The sequence below is a fragment of the Podarcis cretensis genome (genome assembly GCF_951804945.1).
Source record: "Podarcis cretensis genome assembly, chromosome: 1".
NCBI lineage: Eukaryota > Metazoa > Chordata > Lepidosauria > Squamata > Lacertidae > Podarcis > Podarcis cretensis.
Window position 1 is genome coordinate 133848592 of NC_137170.1, and position 22652 is coordinate 133871243.

Sequence of the window (22652 nt, forward strand, 5' to 3'; positions counted from 1 at the left end):
AAAAGAGAGGCAAATTGATGGAAGCGAATATTCAGGCTTGACATGCAAATCAGGTAAATCCTTTAGTAGCAACAAAGATTCTTGTTCCTTTCCCCCCTACATATTATTTACATCCAGCTTCCAGAAAATTTAACTGAGAAAAGCAAGCTGAGGGGGCAAAGGGTGGAGAATGTCCTTTTCTTACTCCCATAAATCATGACAATCAAATTAGATCATCTCAGATTGAGGAACAGTTATAGATCCATTTTGCAACACGGCCTGACATGGTTTCCATTTGTGACTCACAGAGTGGCATTACTTATTCTGAGTGCGCCATCTTTGACAATATATGCACTTAATGTGAAGATGTGTAAAATTACAGTAAAACAAATGAACCCCCCAGGAAATTATGTAAACTTTCTTGGTTATTTTAGTACCTAATTTCAATTCCTCTCCCCTGAATGAGAATTGGAGAGATGTATCAAATGTCAGAGGCTTTCCAAATTGAATGTTCTCTTCCCCTCCCCCCCCCCGCCTCCCTTAAGGTATAGAAATAACTTTCATGACAGGCACCGGGAGGTGAGAGGTAAATAGAGTCCTCCATTTATAGGAGAAACATTGGAACGCTCCAAGTGTAATTCTAAAGTGTGCTATGCATCTCAGTCTTCAAAGCGCAGCAGACTTATTGAAATCACAGTGCAATTTGTCTGAGCAAAAAACATTACGGATGGCACCCAAAAAAATTATTCCCCACCCCAGAAGAGATGGAGCCTTGCAAGGCTTTAAAGACAACATCTATAAAGCAAGACAAGGGGTGAAAGTGTTTTTGTCTTTCATGCTGGGCACACCCTTATAAAAATAATGATGTTGTTTTTTCAAAGAAAAAAAATATTAATTTTCCAAATTTATAACAAACAAATAAGAAAACATTACAATATAAAACAAACAAACAAACATTTATCCTCACTGTTAAAATCCCAATTTTGTTATCATTGTTAAATGGCTTCCTCAAATCCCCCTAGCTGAGTTTCCATATAGGTCATTGTAGCAGTTTTCCAATACTATTTTCAAATAAAATTAACTTAATCGATTAACATCTGTCTTTCTTTTCAAATTGTCTTCTATCCATAATGTTATCCAAATTAACATATTTAATTCCTAGGCCAATTTGGTACTTACAAGTAATTCTACTTATATTATCTTAGAATATTTAGCTAAATAGTCCTTAAATTTCTTCCATTCTTCTTGGTTCTCCTCTTTCTGATCGCAGATTCTTCCAGTCAGGTCAGCCAGCTCCAAAATATCCATCATCTTCATCTGTCATTCCTCCACTGATGGTAATTCTTGTAATTTCCAGTTTTTGGCTAACAAAATTCTTGCTGCAGTTGTGGCATACAAAAACAATCTAACATCTTTCTTGGGAAATTCCAAACCTATTATTCCAAGTAGAAAGGCTTCTGGTTTTTTTAAATAAATGTATATTTCAACATCTTTTTTCAATTCATTGTAAATCTTTTCCCAGAAGTCTTTCACCTTGGGACACATCCACCACATATGATAAAAGGTACCTTCCTTTTCCTTGCATTTCCAACATAAATTGTCACTCATATGCTAAATCTTTGCTAATTTTACTGGGGTTAAGTACCATCTATACATGGTTTTCCTTATAAAAATAATGATAGAAGGAGTGGTGCAATTAGAGCTGGACCTCAGGGCTCAAGTCTAGAGCCCTGGAGCTTGGGGGTTCCCAAATGAACACCCAGAGAGCGGCAGATAATGGGAGTAGAGGCAAACAGGCAAGGTGTCAGCACATACATGGGCAGGGGCGTCTTACACATAGAGGCTAGTGGCGCAGGGCACCAGGGCGCCAAGTTCTGGAGGGCGCCAGGGAAGAGACGGAGGCTGGATGTGGCGCCTCCCAGCAGTGGCGTAGCGTGGGTTGTCAGCACCCGGGGCAAGGCAAGTAATTTGCGCCCCCTAACCCATGGATTTGCCCTAACCCCAGATGTTGCGCCCGGTGCGGCCGTCCCCCCCTGCACCCCCCACACTACGCCACTGCCTCCCAGCATCAGCTCGCCGCCCACGCCCGCCTCTGCCTGCTGTGGCCACCATAGCACAAAGCGACCAGCTGAGCCAGGAGCCACCGCATCCAGTACCCACCTCTTCTCCGCCGGAGGAGCTGCCCTCCAGCCGCTGCCTGCCTCCTTCCGCCCCACAAAGCTGGGCGTGTTGCCGGCAGCGCCGTCCTCCTTAAAAAAGGCCGGCAACTCTAGGAAACGGGGGGCCACCAGAGGGATCTTTGCACCACAGCACCGGATATGCTTAAGACAGCCCTGTACATGGGTATCCCGGTATCCATGGTCTGCTGTTGGTTCTGGTCATCCACAGCAGTGACCAGAGGAGGAATGGCCGCTGGGAGAAGCACAGAGAGAAGAAACGCCATGGTCCACCTGCCTCAGCACAACTGGACACCTTCATCTGCCCTAGCTGCAATAAAACATGTCAGCAGGGACTGCAACTCTCCAATGGTTTGACTTCACTCCCAAAGGTGGACTCTTCCATTGTCTCCCGAGGCAGATGGGTGCCAGCAATGTAATCGCTCGGGTGTTGTGAAACCATTCTTCAGCCCTGACTTTCCTGACGCGCAGCGTAAATTAATAACGCAGAGTCTTCTGGGGAGAAGATATTAAGAAGACAGACCAAAGATTATATCTGTATGCGACAATAGCAGCTAGAGTTTTGTTTGCCCAAAAGTGGAAGTCACAGGAGATTCCGACTGTAAGGGAATGGCAGATAAAGTTGGTCGAATACACTGAAATGGCAAAATCGACACACAGAATTTGCAATCAGGAGGAGATGAAGTACCAAAAAGAATGGAGTAAATTTATGGTTTATATAAGTGAGGACTGTAGAAATATGAAAACGTTGGCAGGATTGAATTAATTCTTATGTCATGGTGTAATTTTTAACCAATGAAATTGTGAATTACAGATTGGAATAAGAAAACTTGCGGAAGGGAAGGACGGAAGTCAACGGCTCTATGGAGCATAAAGTGGGATATTTGTAACAAGACTTGATGTCTCTGTTGGTTGGTGTTGGTGTTCTTAAATCTCAATAAAAAGCATTGGGGGGGGGAACGCAGAGTCTTCTTGAGTAAAATAATAAAAGCTTTACTGGGTTAAAACTTGTTTGCAAATAAACAGCATAGTGAACAGAAGATTTAAAACTAGCTTCAGAGCATACACAGAGTACAGGCTTCACTTCTGAGTCAGACTCCACACACACACACATTGACTCCACCCTACATTGCTCCAAAGGGTCTCCAAACTAAGGCTCCCAACAGCCTGACTGCCTGCCTGCAGACAGAAACATTTATACAGAGAATGAGTCATCCTCAAGATGAGTCACAGTGATTCAGCATGCAGAGTGATTGTGCAGCTTTACAGCATTTCCCAACATTTCTAGACTGCTTTACTGCTTCTGCTCTCAAATACCTTTGTTACATGACACTTCCTGACCTTCACATGAATTTCCTGAGTTGAGTACCGCAGGCTTTTCATTGCAGGTATCAAGCCACAAACGTAAGGACAGAGGACTGCAGGGACACAGGCATGTCAGGAGGGGACAGAATGTGTGAATAGAGCTTGGGAGTTCTGCTAAACTGAAGGGTGGTGTTAAAACATTTTAAAGGAACAGGAAAACAAACGTGTGGCATGGTAGAATCCAGGATTTTCCTCCAGAACCAGGAGCAGAAATGTCCTTGGGTCGAGGACATACAACTACTCCCTGGAGCCCGGCTGAGCTCTTGGTATGCTGAACCCATGTCATCACCTCTGAGCTACAGAAAACGGCTGTAATCAATGTACAACCCCTGGTACATGCTGAAGGGTTTAGAAGGCCCATCATCATAAATACCTATCTGCCTGCCATCTCACTAATCAATAGCCATGTTATTGTTTGCATTATCTGCCTATAGGTTTAATCAATATATCTTGCTAGCGGGTAATAGGAGAAAGGATTGAATTTCAGCTTGGCAAGGCAGTCGGAGGACACGGATATCTGTGGTCTCAGCAGCAAGATATCTTTCTGTCTGACACAACGTGACTTGTATCAGGTTATGTCAGGATGTCATGGAATACATAATGCATCATATATATATTTTAAAGGGAGGTGGATGAGATGAGGCAGGAAACAAAAACACAATTTGCATTGGAGCTTCTTCTGTTAGAGGATACCAGCAAGATCTCTTTACTGCTTGGATGAGTGGTGTGACACAGTACATCAGTGAAGTTGCAAGACAATCGAGGAAAGATAAAACCAGAATTATCTATCATCTATCTAGCTATCAATCACCTATTCCATAATTTTTTTTACAGTTCATTTTTATGTTTTGTTCGAAGAGTTGATGAGAGCAATCTAGGGTTTTTTTATCCATTGCAAAATGGAAAGCTGAGAATGAGATTTGCTGCACTGAAAATAAGGTAAAGGTAAAGGACCGTGGGACGCAGGTGGCGCTGTGGGTAAAATCTCAGCGCCTAGGACTTGCCGATCATCAGGTCGGCGGTTCGAATCCCCGCGGCGGGGTGCGCTCCCGTTGCTCGGTCCCAGCGCCTGCCAACCTAGCAGTTCGAAAGCACCTCCGGGTGCAAGTAGATAAATAGGGACCGCTTACTAGTGGGAAGGTAAACGGCGTTTCCGTGTGCTGCGCCAGATGCAGCTTGTCACGCTGGCCACGTGACCTGGAAGTGTCTTCGAACAGCGCTGGCCCCCGGCCTCTTAAGCGAGATGGGCGCACAACCCCAGAGTCGGACACGACTGGCCCGTACGGGCAGGGGTACCTTGACCTTTACTAAAGGACCGTGGACAGTTAAGTCCAGCTGAAGGAGACTATAAGCAGTGATCTGTGCCCACAGCCCATGTACACCCAAAGGATGTTGGCTTTAAAAAAAGCCATGAGGTGTCATATTGGATTGACAGGCCACTTTCATGAGCTGGAATGCCAGTGTCAAATTGGTCCAAGATCCCTAATGAGCCTCCTGCTTGACGGTGAAACCACACAAACACATCTAGGAGCAAATCTTTGGCCTTTAGTTAATTTGAACTATCAGCCTCCTTCCCAATAGACTTATGAGTGAAATTCTCTACAGACAAAAGGCTGACCACTGGTGGTGGTCAGTTGCAAAGCGGTCTCACTGTTTAAGATTACTTGCAATGCCCCAACATAGCATCATTCCAGAGCACTGTGGGAAATTTTAAATGGTGTGTGGCTCACAGCTACCTGCAACTAGGTAAACTAGGTAGGAGAGTGTGCCCTGTCGCACAGCAGGAGTCAGCACTGAAGACTGGACATGGGTTAATGTTGTCCTAATCTTCCAAAAGGGTAACGAGAACACTCGGGTAACTAACATAAATCCCAGAAAAGGTCCTAGAATAGGTAATTCAACAGTCGGTCTGTGAGCACTTAGAAAAGGATGCTGCCATTACCAAGCCCAGCATGGGGTTCTCAAAAAAGAGTCATGCCACACGGATCTCGTTTCTGTTTTTGGATGGATTTACGAGCTTGGTGGATCAAGTGAATGCTGTGGATGTAGTGGATCTTGATTTCAGTAAGGCTTTTGACAAAGTCCTCCATGATATTCTTGCAGAGAAGCTGGTAAAATTGCCAAGAAGCGGACTGGGGATGCCAGGTGCTGACACTGGGCAGAAAAGCGTTCTCCACCCTGCATTAAACAAAATACATAATAAAATATCTATTCTTCAGCTTTTTAGGACAGCCCAGGAAGGGGAATTCAGTGTTCGTTTATTTTCTTCCTTTCTTGCCTGTTCTGTGGTGTTCTACTTTTACTCTTCCTTGTTCTCCAGACAGTTTTCAGGACCTTGGAAAGTGCAGATCTTTAGTGACCTGGGCAGGGTGGGGACTGCACATGAGAGCCATTTTCAATCTTCGCGTTTCACATTTAGAAAACACTTCCAGGGAAGCAGTCGGAGAAATGATCAAAGCCATACTTCAGATGCTTCTGCAAGAGCTAATTTGGACATTGCAATGTTACTGTAGTTTATTACTTCATGTAATTTACCTTGAGGATCCGTCTGGCATGAGCTTCCTGGCTGCAATTAAACACCACACTTCACAAGCAACATGTACACACACACACACACTCCCCTGCTCCCACCAGATAAAAATAATGTGTGGAACAAACCCCATTGGCTCCACAAGAAAGAAAGAGGGACAGACATAGATTTCGGTCACAGTCAGAGTTGTGCATTCCAGAGCCCCCCTTGTAGATTATGATCAAACTGCTGGTGATACAATCTGTGTGTCAGCTATGTGAGTGTGAGGTTTTTTTAATAGGAAGGTACAGAATGAGTCTCTCTTGCTTCTTTTATTCAGATTATTCTCGAGACCCACACTGCACTCCCCACCATGGAGGTGTATATTTTTGAGCACATGTGTGGACTATTGTGATGTGACGAAGAAGCATCTGGGGAGCGTCTTGTGTCTCCCCCCCCCCGCCCCGCCCCCCCACTGCTCCTCTCCAAATCACCTGCTCACAAAGCAGTTTTTCTTCTAACACCCCCCCACACAAACATACAAATGCTGGGGAGAGGGGTGGATGCACACATTTGCATATAATTAGGCCCTTATGCTGTCGCCTTATAACAACTCGAATCATCTTCAGCTGCATTTTTGAAATGTGATGGGAGAAATGGCTTTTTGATATTAAATTCTAAGGCTAGTCTCCCTGGAACTGTCTGCAGAAACAGTTCTTCCTTAACATATACCTTTCTGCTTCTAGAATACGTCTTGATTTGTGCCAAGAAGCTGAGGCTCAACTCATCCGTTTATTTACTTAGAAGATTCCCCTGCCCAACCCGGCTGCTTTTTAGGCAAAAGCTTCACACAAATGGTTTATGATTTAGCATGTTGAATAAATCACAATGCACTTAAATGATGAAGCCGTGCAATATCAAATTAAACAGGCAAAAGTATTACCAGAACTGGCACGAGATAAAGAAAATACCCAATGACAACATGGTCAAAATACACATGGCATGGTCCAACAACTTAGACATCAAAAGCCACCAAAAAAGGGTTGGTCTTTAAAGCTTGTTTAAAAACATCAAGGGAAAGGGTCTCTCTAACTTGATAAGTGATTGTACTCTCCAGTTGTGGGGATACCACCGACAAGGCCCAGTTCCATATGCTCACCAACCTTTCAAGATTTGTGCAGGACCTCTTAGGATAATTTTAACATACAGACATGTAGACAGAGGTAGTCTCCAAGGAACCTGGTCCCAAACCACTCAGGGTTTTGCTGGTCATTACCAACACTAAGAATTACTCATATGAATGCGCTGACAGCTAGTGGATCTGTTACAATATAGATTCAGTGGGCTCCAGCTACTCAGCCCTAACCAGTATCCAGGCAGCTACATTTTGCATCCATCGAAGGTTCTGAACCATCTTCAAAGGTGGACTCACATAAAGCCCATTGCAATAGGCTTGTCTGGACATCACAAGCACATGGATAATGGAGGCAAGCTCCCTTCCCTCTCAGCTGGTGAACCAACAGAAGCTCTCTTGTCCACAGCTGCCGCTTGGACTCTCCAGGAACACTCCCCGTTTGCAGAAGTGCTCCTTCAGTGGGAGCCCAACGCCACTGAAGACTACTTGCATCTGTCTCTCTGAAGAGTCCGGTTTCCCCACTCACAGCAGCTCTGTCTTATCGGGATTAAGTCTCATCCCGTTCCCCCTCATCCACCCCCAAAACTCATCCCATTCCCATCTGTGCATTGCAAAAACCCTGTGAGTCCACGTCTTGTTTTGGATGAGAAATAACAGGACAGTCCCCTTTCCTTTCACCAGCTTTTGGCTTCCTCTGGATCCTTTCCCCCGGGCACCTGAAAGCAGCATGCTGTGTGGGCCCAGGTGGCTTCATGGCTCTTTTGCCTTTGATCTACTTGTCCCAGCCAAGGAAAAGAGAGAGGACAATCCTGCAAGCAATCTGTCTTTGTTCTAAGGAAGAGGCTTAAATGGTCGCTTTGCTATGCAGAAAGGGTATCTATGCCAAAGGTGGTGGAACTAAATGGACAAGCTTGCTTTACATCTATGTGCGGAAGACACAGTTCAGCCGTGCATTATTTTAAGACTTCAATAAAATCCCTGAGAGAATTGACGCCACTGGATAGAAGCCTAATCCATAAATCCGTATGGCCTTCCCAGTGGGAACTGAAGCTGATGATAATTACCATTTCTAATTACCATTACTAATTACCATTTCATTAGCACGGCACAAATTTTTGAAAAATGTGTGTTTATGCTGCATGACAGAATTTTTAAGCAAAATTTGCTGCCATTGGATCTTAAAATGCATAACATTTATAGCACTGAGGACGGAGACACATAGGAAGAGGTTTGGGGGGCAAAAGAAGGGAGAAGAGAGACCTGCAAAACCAAGAGCTCTAACATTCTGTAGTAATAACTCTGTGTCCTGAGAGTCGTACCTTGGAAGTAGAAAGGAACTGGATCCGGAAGTCCATTCGACTTCCAAAACGTTCGGAAACCAAAGTGCAGTTTCTGATTGACTGCAGGAAGTTCCTGCAGCCAATCGGAAGCTGCGGAACCCTGTCAGACGTTCGGCTTCCAAAAATAGTTCGCAAACCAGAACAGTCACTTCCGGGTTTGTGGCGTTTGGGAGCCAAATCGTTCGAGAACTAAGCTGTTCGAAAATCAAGGTATGACTGTACTGGAATAAATTATGGAAACTGTACTAAATCTAGCAAATAACACCATTTTGCAAAGGCAACAGCAAGCACTGATCCAACCCCCTGCAATGCAGGAATTTCCACTAAAGCATCCAACCTCTGTTTAAAAACCTCCTATAAGGGACGCGGGTGGCGCTGTGGGTTAAACCACAGAGCCAATCAGAAGGTCGGCGGTTTGAATCCCCGCGACGGGGTGAGCTCCCATTGCTCGGTCCCTGCTCCTGCCAACCTAGCAGTTCGAAAGCACATCAAAGTGCAAGTAGATAAATAGGTACCACTCCGGCGGGAAGGTAAATGGCGTTTCTGTGTGCTGCTCTGGTTTGCCAGAAGCAGCTTAGTCATGCTGGCCACATGACCCGGAAGCTGTACGCCGGCTCCCTCAGCCAGTAAAGCGAGATGAGCGCCGCAACCCCAGAGTCGGTCACGACTGGACCTAATGGTCAGGGGTCCCTTTACCTTTACTTATAAGGAAAAATCCACCACCTCTGATGGGAGCTTGTTCCTGTCAAACATCTCTTACTGTCAGAAAGTTCTTCCTGCCGTTTAGTCATAATCTCCTTTCTTATAACTTGAATCCATTGTGTTTGTGTCCTACCCTCCAGAGCAGTAGAGAACAAGCTTGCTCCATTGATTGCAAAAAAAAAAAAGGAGTGGGAAACGTTTTTAAACAATAATATAGGGAGCTGCTGTACTCCAAGCCATCTCCCAGGTCCCTCTTGCTGTACTGCCTGTGCTTATGGGCAGGAGATGGTGTGGAGATAACCTGAAACTTTTTGCATGTGCTGTACCACTGAAATATGCTTCAATTCCACCCCCTGCATGTAGACACAGAAAAGTATGAACTGGAGCCAGGATATAGTCTGAAGGCACATGAGGTCACCCCTCGGTCAGTGGTTGGGTGGGATACTGCCTAGAAACCACACAAACACTGACTTGGGTTCTGGAATGAAAGAAAAAAGGAAGCGATTAGGTCTAGGACGAGGGTCTATTTGCTGAAGGGGAGCTACCGTACTGGCCTGAATAAAAGCCGCACCCGAATATAAGCCGCACCTTTAAAGTTCAAGAAAGGAAAAAACACAATACCTGAATATAAGCCGCTCCCTTAAAATTCCGCAGCCACTCACACCCGTTCCGTTTTACCGCATGTCTGTTTCAGCAGCAGTATCGTAAAAGACAATTTTTCTAAGGTTGTAAATTTAAGCCGCACTTTAACTTTTCACGGTTGGAATTTGGGGGGAAAGTGAGGCTTGTATTCAGGCCAATACGGTATTTATCCTCACCCCAGACCATAATTTAACAATGAAAAGAGTGGAGAAGAGAAGGGGGGAAAGAGATAGAAACAATAAAAGAAATAAAAAGAAATAAAATACAAATAATACTAACAGTAGCGCGCAGTAGCTCCTCCTAAAAACGCCTGCTGGAATTTTTCCATTCCACTAGATCTATGCAGACAATTATGACAGGGTTGCCATACATCCAGAATTTGGGCAACACTCTAAAAAGCTCAACAACTTTTGTGGCCAGATTTTCACTTTTTGAAATATGGCAACCCTAAATTATGAGCACATCTTTCCACAATGATCTACGTTTGTTTCTAACTTTTTTTGTTTTGTTTATAACTTGTTTTTAAAACCTTTTAATGCTTTTACTGTATGGTTTTCATGTGTGGTTCCCCCCCCCCCAGTGAACCACTTTGATACATTTTTATGATACTATAAAGGTAAAGGTACCCCCGCCCGTACGGGCCAGTCTTGACAGACTCTGGGGTTGTGCGCCCATCTCACTTAAGAGGCCAAGGGCCAGCGCTGTCCGGAGACACTTCCGGGTCACGTGGCCAGCGTGACATCGCTGCTCTGGCGAGCCAGAGCCGCACACGGAAACGCCGTTTACCTTCCCGCTGGTAAGCGGTCCCTATTTATCTACTTGCACCCGGAGGTGCTTTCGAACTGCTAGGTTGGCAGGCGCTGGGACCGAGCAGCGGGAGCGCACCCCGCCGCAGGGATTCGAACCGCCGACCTTTCGATCGGCAAGTCCTAGGCGCTGAGGCTTTAACCCACAGCGCCACCTGCGTCCCACTATGATACTATAGTTGTATACAAATTCTTTTATAAACAAATACAAATAAAAACCACCAGCAGTTCACATTACAGTTACAGTAAGCTCTTCATTTAAACGTGCAAGTAAATTTAATCCCTCCAGTTGCCCAGTTGTATGCAGGCATACAAAACTGATGCCTCTATGAAATATGTCCAACTGTAGCCAGGGAGGTGAGGTCCTCAGACCTTTGCGTAACAAACTCTGGGTAAAAACAAAATAAAAAAATTCCTTCCAGTAGCACCTTAAAGACCAACTAAGTTAGTTCTTGGTATGAGCTTTCATGTGCATGCACACTTCTTCAGATACACAGATACACAGATAAATACCCAGATACACTCTGGGTATTTATCCTTCTAGACTCAAGGTATAAGCCTGTTAGCAACCTTAAGGGCTTGCCAGGCCACTTTTATTGTCCTGCCGTTAATCCCCATACTTATAGGAATATAATTTCAAAGCACATGAACATCTGGAAATATTAAGGATTTCACAAGTACTAAACCGCTACTGATAACAACTTCAAACCAAGAAGAATATCTCACTGGGGAAGCTCACAACATATGCCTTAGCAAGGCTTCCTCAGCAACACACCTCCCAAACCCACCAGTATAGGACAGTGTCTTTCTACACAAACAAGGTGGAGAACTATTTAAACTTTCCTACTTAATGCCCCCAATGATACCCCTCCCTAATTTCCAACATTACCTTTAAAAATGAAAGGAACTAGGCATTAAAACACAAATACACAAATTCAGATTATTACAATTTGATGGTAGGTACTTGACACTCTTATGGTAGAGCTCCTATACCTTATATTTGAGGAAGGAGATTTCTGGATATTTTTCAGTGCTTATACACCCACCCAAATCTGTTATAGGCTGGCCCAGCATATCTCAGGACAATATTGTGGGAGAAAATAGGTATAAAAGATTACTGGATGGTTATTTTGTTTTGGACAAGTACTAATTGGTGAGAGAACCCCAGCAGGGATTTAAAACCATGAGATATGCAGCAAAGTAAAGCATGGGAATATAGGCTGTTAAAATATGTCCTTGTGACTTCCAAAACTTCTCTCTTCCTCCAGCGTAGGAAAAGACCACACATTTGGTAAGTTAAAAATTGGTTTACTTACAAACGCTTCAAAGGTCAGGTTCATGTGCTTCAGAAAGTTGCACGGGCAGTAAAACTTTGCTTAGCCTCAAAGTGGTGACAGTTCCTAAATTACTGGTATAGGAACACAAGAATGGCTTGTGAGAGCCATGCAGCTAAGCTGGAGCAACCAGCTTTGCCTCTTCACACATTGTGTTCATCAGGTAGACTGAAGGGGAACTAAGTCTTCATTACCTAGTCCCTCTCAAGGTGAGCTAAGCCTGGCAGAACAGCTTACTCTACGATATTAACCACTTCATGCATGCATGATGGTTATATGAAGAAAGTCATCCCATTCAGAAGGCCGGAAGGTGTTGAAATCCAAACTGTATTTTTGGAAAGTGTTGATCATGTGAGTCCAACAGTGATTCAGGTGTAGGTTGGGCTGAGTCAGCCCAGGTATATGAAAATTTCCCCTTGCTTCTTGGATTCTAATTTACATGAAAGTGTAATCTGGTTTAATCATTGGCAGTAAATATACTGCTCAGAGCAGGAGTCTGACGATAACATAATGCGATTTCTCCTTCAAATGCTGGAATGCAATCACCTCTGAGGTAGAACACCGTATTTCTAATGCATTTGTACGTGAACAGTTATTTCAGTTAAACCAGTCAAGTTTTGTGACAGCCTCTCTTCAATCTAAATACAACCCCAATATAAATAGTTTAAGCAAGATGTCCTTTAGTGCAATGTAGGCAGTGAAAAATAAGGTGCTGAAGTTTGCCTTTGCTTGTGATGACCTCAGGAATGATTTAATTAAACCCACATTCCAACCTCCAATTTATATTCTGAAAAAGCATCCTCGGGCAGCTGCTTCTATGTGCTGTGTTTTCCAAGAAGCTGGAATGCATTAAGTCACATTAAAATGCTGTTTGAGTTTCTGTTGCTGCCATGAGATCATCCTTGACAATATATTTGCCTCTGAATCATTACTGGTAAAACGTCTCTTTTGAAACAAATAAATAAATGCATGTTAAGAGACTTTGCAATTGTAGTCAAGATCTTTTGTTCTCCTGATTATATTCACCGCAGTACTTCTGTAGTCGAATCTAGAGCAGTTGTCCAAGGTTATGATGCAAAGACCACTAAACCCTTTCCGTTACCTTAGTTGTAAAACTAGGGAATTACAAATATCTTTTCATTGCTCCGAAGGAATGTCCCCCAAAGGAGTGGCAAAAATAGAGTGATAGAGTACTGTACTAGCATAATCACCTCATAGGCTGCATCAGTGTTGATCTGCTCCAATATCAGAGACCATTTGCAGTCTCTCTAACTGGCATTGGCTTAACTGCTGTGATGTCACATAGAGACAGATTCACCAAAGGGGGATGTGAAGACTTTGGCATTTGACTACCAGGACCCATGAGTAATTCTTGGCAATGTAAATTGTATAATTATTACCTGGAGGACATGGACTTTTGAAATACACCAGTTGGAGCTTTTCAGTGAAAACACATGGAAGACAGATGGACAATGCTCACTGCTCAATAATGAAAGTGATGCAAAATATGCTGCCTATCTCTACATTTTTGGTGGGACGCAGGTGGCGCTGTGGGTTAAAGCCTCAGCGCCTAGGGCTTGCCAATCGAAAGGTCGGCGGTTCGAATCCCTGCGGCGGGGTGCGCTCCCGCTGCTCGGTCCCAGCGCCTGCCAACCTAGCAGTTCGAAAGCACCTCCGGGTGCAAGTAGATAAATAGGGACCGCTTACCAGCGGGAAGGTAAACGGCGTTTCCGTGTGCGGCTCTGGCTCGCCAGATGCAGCTTTGTCACGCTGGCCACGTGACCCGGAAGTGTCTCCGGACAGCGCTGGCCCCTGGCCTCTTAAGTGAGATGGGCGCACAACCCCAGAGTCTGTCAAGACTGGCCCGTACGGGCAGGGGTACCTTTACCTTTACCTTTATCTCTACATTTACAGTGACATGGTTTGGGATCCATTTTCCTTTCGCTGAGTTTGCTTGTTGCTGTAAAATTTGGTGGCTCCTTTTGGAATATATTTGTAATGTTTTTATTCATCCTTTCTTTCAAAGAGTTTGGGGCAGAAAACACGGTTCTCCTCCCCCCCCCCCCCAACAATCTGGACTGGAGAATATGGTGCCATGTGAACTTTGCGAAACCAGTTCTTATACATCACCACACAGTCCAAATTCTCGTGTATGCTTCCATTACTTTTCTATATTTTGCACAATAAATTAATACCAATGTGTTGTTAAAAAATTCTGTATGTTTTCTCTCCTTTAGTACCTGAAGTTTTTAAAATACTTATTTCTATAGATTTATTTTTTTAAATTATGCTTTATAAAATGTATTTTCCTCTCAAAATATGCATTTCAAAACACATTTTGATATGCATTTTGAGCCAAGAAAAACTGCACCAGAACATTCAGGAAGCTCAAAAGCCAGTGGGTATCTAAGGTTGCAATCCTAACCACCGTTACCTGGGAGTAAGCCTCACTGAATTCAATACAGCTTACTCTAAGAAGGCATCGATTAGGAGGAGTATGCTAGAAATTCCAACCCTCACATTATTTCGAGTTGATCAAATCAAATCATATCAGAATTCACAAATACTGAATTCCTCAGTCATCTCTAGTAGATTGGCTGCTATATTTACTCAGACCTGAGCTTTAAAGATTCATTCTGGATCCATGTACCAAATTTTACGTTGTTGGGTGGCCTTCTATTTATTCTTTCATAAATTTGCACCTGCAGAACAAACACAGAGAAAATTAAGCAGGTGATGTGACAATAAACAAGTAAAATATTCGCGGCAAATTACTAACAGAACTCTGGCAATATTTTTGAAAAAGAAAGGAAAGGCTGGCAGTGAAAGGGTCTCTGCAATGCCTCAGCTGAGCATATCTGGAATAATTTCCTTAGGCACCACTTTATGCAACATGCATAGTCTGCCCTCTAGTATTCATCGGTGAGAAATGCACAAACAATATGTGAGATTTACATTCCTTACAGGCAGGTGGCTCCTAGCACTTACCTAACCAACAGAATTTGCAGTGGGGTAGAATAAACCATTTCTAAATAATTTCATAAAGATATTAAGGGACCTGAAGACAACTTGATATTCATCACTTCCAGGATTGTCTCCTTTGCCATTTTCCAGAAGGTTCTGTCTTGTCGCAAGATCCCTGCAGCAGGTGAATAAATGACCTTTTAAACATTATAGTACCTTTCTTCTGAATCTTTTCCAGTTTGCCAGCTTCCTTTTGCACAAAAGTGAATGGCAAAAGGCAGCAAGCACCGCCTCCCCCATTTCCACACACACATTTTTTGTGAGACGATTCAGTTGTAAATAGGAAATATGCTTTTCCTAAAAACAGACCGATTTGATCTCTGATTACACATGTTCCTATCGGTTTGCAGAAGTAGCACATCAAATCAACTTGTTATTTGGTTTGTTTAATACATATATCCCACATTACTAAATGGGTGGGTGAGAGTCAGGGCCTGGGGTTGTGGATTTCATAAAGGGCTGCCCTACTTTTCCCTCAATACTTCATGCACTTGGTTGTTGCAAAGATAAAATAGGACAAATTCACACCTGTCTTCCTGAGCAACTCCAAGTAAGTGAGGTATAAATGCGGCTAATAAATACATGACTTGTGGTAAGCCATTAGTGAAATCAAATAACTAACTTTCTTTCTTTCTTTGTTTCCTGCTGTAATGAAAAGAGGATCAGTCCCATTGTCTTTCCTTTTTATCCCGTCTCATTTATCAAACTGACAGGAAATAAAAATGGATGCCTTTAGCATCATATCAGCTACTTCCTGATCACACCGGTTGGTGTTTTGCTGCATGGGAAGCTATAAATTACCACAGCATCCCAACACATCTTGTGGATACGGAGAGGGGAAATAATAAAAAATAAACCAATTATAAACATAATCAGACTCAGTTATCTATGTGTGGGTCTTTATCAATTTCCATATAGTGACCAGGGCTGGCCCAAAACATTTTGGCACCTGAGACAAACCACAAAATGACATTGCCTCCGCCTCACCAGGGAAGAAGGGTGAGTAAAGATCTACATCAGGAACAAGGAGGGAATTAAGATCTACATCAGGATTTGCTGCCCCTGTGGATTCTGTCGCCTGAGAAAGTAACCTCACCTTGCCTCATGGGCAGGCTGGCCCTGACAGTGACTGTGATGCCTTCAGTGTGGGAATTTTGTAGATTGCAAAGTACCCCTTAGATTACAGGATGTACCAATTTGTGTATGTTAGGCTGGAATGCGAGACATGAGTAATTAAAGCAAGAGACTCAGGAAAGTTTATACGTATTTTTCGCTCCATAAGATGCACCTGACCATAAGATGCACCTAGTTTTTAGAGGGGGAGAAGCAAGAAAAAAAATATTCTGTGCAGAGCATGCAAGCGGCTCTCGCTTTTTTTGCTTTAAAGCAAGCAAAGCGAGAGCCGCTTACATGGCTTCTCTCCCGCAGATGTAAAAGAGGAGGAGGAGACACCGGGACAGGTGCTTTGCTTGCTTTACAGAGAGGCGGGAGGAAGGATGGGCAAGCAAATTGAGAGCTGCGCAAAGCAGGATAGAAGCCATGTAAGCGGCTCTCGCTTTGCTTGCTCCCGTCTGTCCCTCCTCCTGCTTCGCTGAGAAGCCAGCAGAGCAAGAGCGATAGCTGTGCAGCGCCTCTTGTTCTGCTGGCTTCCCAGCAAAGTGGGATGAGGTACGAAAGGGAGCCCTTACATGGAGCCCCTTCCGTCCCTCGGAGGCAGCCCGTCTGTCCCTTCTACCTGCTGGGGGGAAAGCCAGCAAGAGCCACGCACATGCTCTGCAGGCTCTTTAAAGGGAGCGCTGAGCAAAGCCTGTGTGTGGCTCTTGCTGCCTTTTCCGGGAGGAGGAACTGACGGACAGCCCTCCATCCCTTCCCCACCTCCCGGAAAAGCCAGCAAGAGTCGCACACACGCCCCACGCAGCTCTTTAAAGGGAGCGCTGAGCAGAGCCTCCCGCCTGCATTCGCTCCATAAGACGCACACACATTTCCCCTTACTTTTTAGGAGGGAAAAGGTGTGTCTTATGGAGTGAAAAATACAGTATATTCCAAACTAGGTACATCCAGTGTGCTCCCGCTACTGGTCTGTGAAGCTGTGTGCACAAGATGACAGCCACAATGCACATCTGTCCCCTTGTTTCATGAGAAATACTGCATGTTGATGCATCCCCCCTACCTCCCCAAAATGGAAGGCATCCATGATTCCACTCTGCCAGGCAGCAGGTGGCTTGGAAACACATTTAACCGGACTGATGTGTACAATGCTGTGTGAATGCAGCACATGGGGGAGGGGTGTACGTGACCTTGCTACATTCGAAGCCAATAATGGGTACACAGCGTCAGCATACAGAAAGAATTAGCGAGTTTAGTCAGCTGTAGGAATGGTCCATAGCTGTCAACTTACAGATTTGAAAATAAGGGACCAGCAGCCTTGAAAATAAGGGACCAGCAGCCAAAATAAGGGACCTGCAGCCTCACCTGTTCCAGGCACTCCAGTCTTCCTGTCCTCCTGCAGTCTGGTCAAACTCATGCTGGTAGCTTTGAGAACACTGTCCAACCAACTTTGTAACCAGAGGTTCAACTTAATAGAATCTGAATCACATGCACCACAAGGCCTATGCAGCCTCAACTTAAGATGGCTCCCCGGCCTGGCTTTGCACTGCAAAGTTTGCAGCAGCACGTGCAACAAAATGGTGTCCAGCATTCAAAACCCCCCTCAGCTTGCATTAACTAGCCACACACAAGGCATGCAAGCTCCACCCCCCAGTCGTTCTTAGACTTCTTATTGGGTGAGCAACACAGCCAAGCAACACAGTTGGAGCCTCCCTCCTCCCTGGCCAGCAGGGAGGGAGAGAGAGGAGCTGCTTCCTTTGAAATTTAAGGGACATCATTTAAGGGACATTTAAGGGACATCCATCAACAAGGGACAGCAGCAGGACATGGCGCTGGAATAAGGGACTGTCCCTTCAAATAAGGGACACTTGACAGCTATGGAATGGTCACATGTTCTGTGAAATGTATGAGGCTCCAAAAACCCTTTGCTAAATCAGACTACTTGGAGGGCACAGGAATGGCAACAGAAAATGACAGGGAGTGCATCGATACGAACATGCACATATAGCCTACTTACACTGTGATAAATAGGTACCGAAGGAACTACACCTGCCCCAGCTACTTATAAAAGTACAGAGCACTGTTGCGCTGTACCTTTCTCCTGAGTGATGTTGCCAATTTGAGGTGTGCTATCTCAGGATCTTTCTCTCCCCCTCTCCATAAATGACTTTTCCTGTTTGGTTCTAGCTGGTCCCCTCTCCAGCAGGATCCATATTTCAAACTGCAGGGGTTAAGCAAAGCGACCAATTTCCTCTGACTAATCGAGCATGCAATTTGCCTGCTTGTATTTGGGCAAGAGGATTTATTACACCCAGCGACAATAAATGCTCCGAGCACTGTTATGGGGCAGACAAGTGCCGCAGTTCATTAACTTAAAAGGAGGGGGATGCTAAAGTACTATTTCTATTTTCGGGCTACTCTGTTTCAAGTTCATTGTGTATTTACAGCTCCCCGGGCAATAAAATGCTTGAGAAGTCCACACCAGAAACTAATTTTGCGTGAGTGTTGCTGTGTGGGTGGGTGTGCTTTCCCCCCTTCTCTCACCTCGAAGTGTTAGCGTTTCCAACGCTCTGGTTTTTCACAGAGAAGCCTGTCGTGCTAAAACTCAACTTCCTTGCTCCAAGTTAAATGCTCCAGAGTTCGCCACTGACAAACTGTTGAATCTGAACACGGAATGGGCCTATGATTTCACCCACGCATCCGCAAATGATGTTGACGTTTGTATCTAACCCACTTTTTAAAAGGTGCTCAAAGTAACCAAAATCATAAAGGTAAAAAGAAGAAATGAATCAAATCTGTTGTTGTTGGCATCTGTCTGTCTTGAGAAACAATGGAGTCCGCCTCCGGGGGTGAAGTCAAACTGCTGTGTTAACAGCACCGAAGTAATCTTCCATGGTGCACAAGGTGGGCAGTGTGTGTGGAGGTCCTGGGCTGTCCAGATGACAAAGTTCCCTTCTCGGCCTCGCTGATGTGGTCCAAAGGAAAGCAGAGCAATACATTGAGCACCTTCTTGACTGCAGGAGTTGCCAGAAGGAGGCGTACAAGGCCCCATCCAGCTGTTTTGGGGACTCCACTCCAGATTTGTGTAGGGTTTACTCCAGGGGTCAGCAACCTTTTTCAGCCGTGGGCTGGTCCACCGTCCCTCAGACCATGTGGTGGGCTGAACTATATTTTGAAAAGGAAAAAAAAAAGAACAAATTCCTATGCCCCACAAATAACCCAGAGATGCAATTTTAAATAAAAGGACACATTCTACTCATGTAAAAACACGCAGATTCCATGACCGTCTGCAGGCCAGATTGAGAAGGCGATTGGGATGCATTCGGCCCCTGGGCCTTAGGTTGCCTACCACTGGTATACTCCATAGCCTTTCCTTCTCCTGAAGATATCCCACAAGGCAGTAGAGGTTTAAGATCAAAGTTTTCCTTCTCCTAGATAGACGACCTTCCTAGGTTGATGAGCCCCATCTGAAAACACACAAAACCATCTGAAAACAACAGGACAGCTGTCAGGTAAAATACAAGCAATAATAAATGATTTCTGGCTGGAAAATGTAACTGGAAAGAAAAGAGAGGGACTTTCCAGAGGAGAAAATTCAATAGCGGGGGGCTGCTACTGGAAAGGTCCTGTTTCATTTTTTTTATTGTTTTAGGACAGCATTCATTGTTTTAGGACAGCATTTTCCAACCTGGTGCCCTCTAGATGTTGTTGGATAACAACTTGCATCACCCCTGGCCATTGGCTATGCTGGCTGGAGCTGATGGAGGTTACTGTCAATTAACATGTGAAAGCCACATGGTTGTGAGGCATCTGATCAAGGCCTGTATTTTAAAATGAGCTTAAAGATATATTTGCAAATGTTTGTATGTTTCATGCCAGGCAGAAACCAGCTGGCTAAGTACTTTGGCAGTTGTTTATCTTCCTGCTCTCCTGAACAAGGGCCCCCCTGATTTATAGCAGTAGCAGGAGACAAGTTTCTCAAAGTTGTAAAAGGGAAATACAGGCTGGGAGCAAATGTTACACTGACCCTACATATTACAGAATACAATCAAGCTGCAAAAACACTAATTAAGAGTTGGTAAATAGTAAGATTTATTGTTTAACAGAAAATAATACCATGTGCCTCCCATCAGACTCTAGCCATATTTTCCTAAGGTTTAAGGTATACTGAGAGAGTTAAAGGGCAATAAATTTTGGGAAGAGCTAATGGGAAAAGCAGCTGGCTGGGAAAGGGGGGGTGTAAACTGAAGAGGATTCTTTTGAAGCTGTTTTTTACTGAGTTCCTTTTTTACTTTGCAAAGGCCTTTTCTTCTAAAAAGCTATCTATGTTATGTATGAGATTTGTTGGCTTAATGTAATTAGGCAAAGGATTTAGAAAGTAAGAAATGTTAGATTCTTATTTCATTGATGGTGTGTGAGAATGTGAACCCAAGATCTCTGTTTAGATAGAATTTAATACCACGAGCCATTTGTTTTAGCCATTTGTTTTGGAATGCAGGGGCAACAGGGGCAAAAGGTGATCTGGTAATTAAGGTGCCTTGTCGAGGCAAATGTAAGATATATGGCTACTTGTCTGCCATTTATGGATAGAAGAAAATATAGCCCTTTGTCTCCCATAAAAGGTAATAGGAAATGGGTGTATATTTTATGATTGGTTCTAGCAAATAGCCAATAGGAATTTCAACCAGGCTGATTGGACAGAGGCAGCCAAAGGAGGAGCAAGGGGGCTGGGCTGAGGAAATATAAGTGCTGGCCATCAGGGCTGGAGGGAGCAGAGCTTTGGTAACCATATACCACTGTGCCTATCATTTATTTGTCTGACAAATAAATTATTATTTTAATTTCTCTATTGCTGCGTTAAATATTTCATTCCAGCTAAGCGTTAACCACAAGCAGGGTGCTACAGTTGGGGAAGGTTTGTCTAGGAACATATTCAAGATCACTTGATTTTTTAATATGTTTTAATGGGGATCCTTCTGCTGCCCTGTAATCTGTAGTCCACACTTTTCCAAATTACAGTGGTGCCCCGCAAGACGAATGCCTCGCAAGATGGAAAACCCGCTAGACGAAAGGGTTTTCCGTTTTGGAGGTGCTTCACAAAACGAATTTCCTATGGGCTTGCTTCGCAAGACAACAATGTCTTGCGAGTTCCTGCGGGTTTTTTTTCTTTTTTCCCCCTTTTTCTAAGCCGCTAAGCCGCTAAGCCGCTAAGCCGCTAAGCCGCTAAAAGCCGCTAATAGCGCTAATCCGCTAAGTCGTCAATGGGCTTGCTTCGCAAGACGAAAAAACCACTAGACGAAGAGAATCGCGGAACGGATTCTTTTCGCCTTGCGAGGCACCACTGTACATATGAATACTCTCCCAGCATTCACACAGGCATGGTCCACGCAGCTGCCTTTGTAAATTTCTAAAGAGTCTCCTTCATAACTGGCTATGACATTCTGTTCTCCATCCTTAAATTGGTGCAGTACAAACAAGGACCTTCTGCCAAATATGTTTAGTAGTATTCTAGATTTGCCCACGGTTAGGGAAATGGTGGCTATCACAGCTCGACCATGTGCTGATTCATGTGCCCTACTTTGCAGAGGACAGTCCTCTATTTCAAGGTATCTTCTATTTAAAAGGCTGTTGAGTCAAAGTCTGATTCAAAGGTAAAAATTCCATTAGAAGGGAGAGCAGGGACCTTGAAGTTGCCCATGAGTTGTATGAACCTGGATAGCAGACTGAGCAAGCACACGGATTGCCTAGTCAGTTTCCCCCACTGCAGTGAAATGCAATACAGTTCTATTAAAATTAGGGGCATTATTCGTACATTTGCAGGGATATGTATGAATTAGCATATGCAAATTTCATGCAAATCTTTGCCTTATTTTGTCCTGCTTGTTTCCTTTTCCCTTTTTTTGCAGAGCAAAAGTAGTCATTCCATAACTATGAAAAATAGACACTGATGGTCTGGTCTGGTCTGGTCTGGTCTGGTCTGTATAATCGCATTTTGATCTGCAGATATCAGCACATAGTGGTTTTTCATTTGCTGATTGTCTGCAGAACAGATTGTTTTGAAAGACACAGAAGCAGGGGCCAATAAAAGCTTCCATGGAGAAGCTGCTGTTGGCTTTCTGAATTATGGAAAAAAGTGGATGAAACCCAATTTTGGAAAATGCACAGGTAGCTATAGAAGAGATCCATGTGTCAAAGAGACCCTACAGTCTATATTGCAAAAGAATAGGAAATGAAACTCTCTGGGTGAAATAATTTTAATCCGCATTGGTTGTGGGAAATTCAGACTTGGCAGTCATAGCTGTTCTGGATTACCATTCACCTTGTTAGCTAGGAGTGCTGGTGCCATTGGATTGCTCAAGAACAAGCTTTGGTTTGGCAAAGAGAAACTAAAATCAACCCATGATTAGCAGCATGATCATGCACAAAAATGGTGGCATTTGAATGCTTAGTCAGAACATAGCATGTACTGAAACAAGAAATTAAATTGTTATCAAGCTTGGTTTGAATTACAAAAATATTAAAGATCATTAGA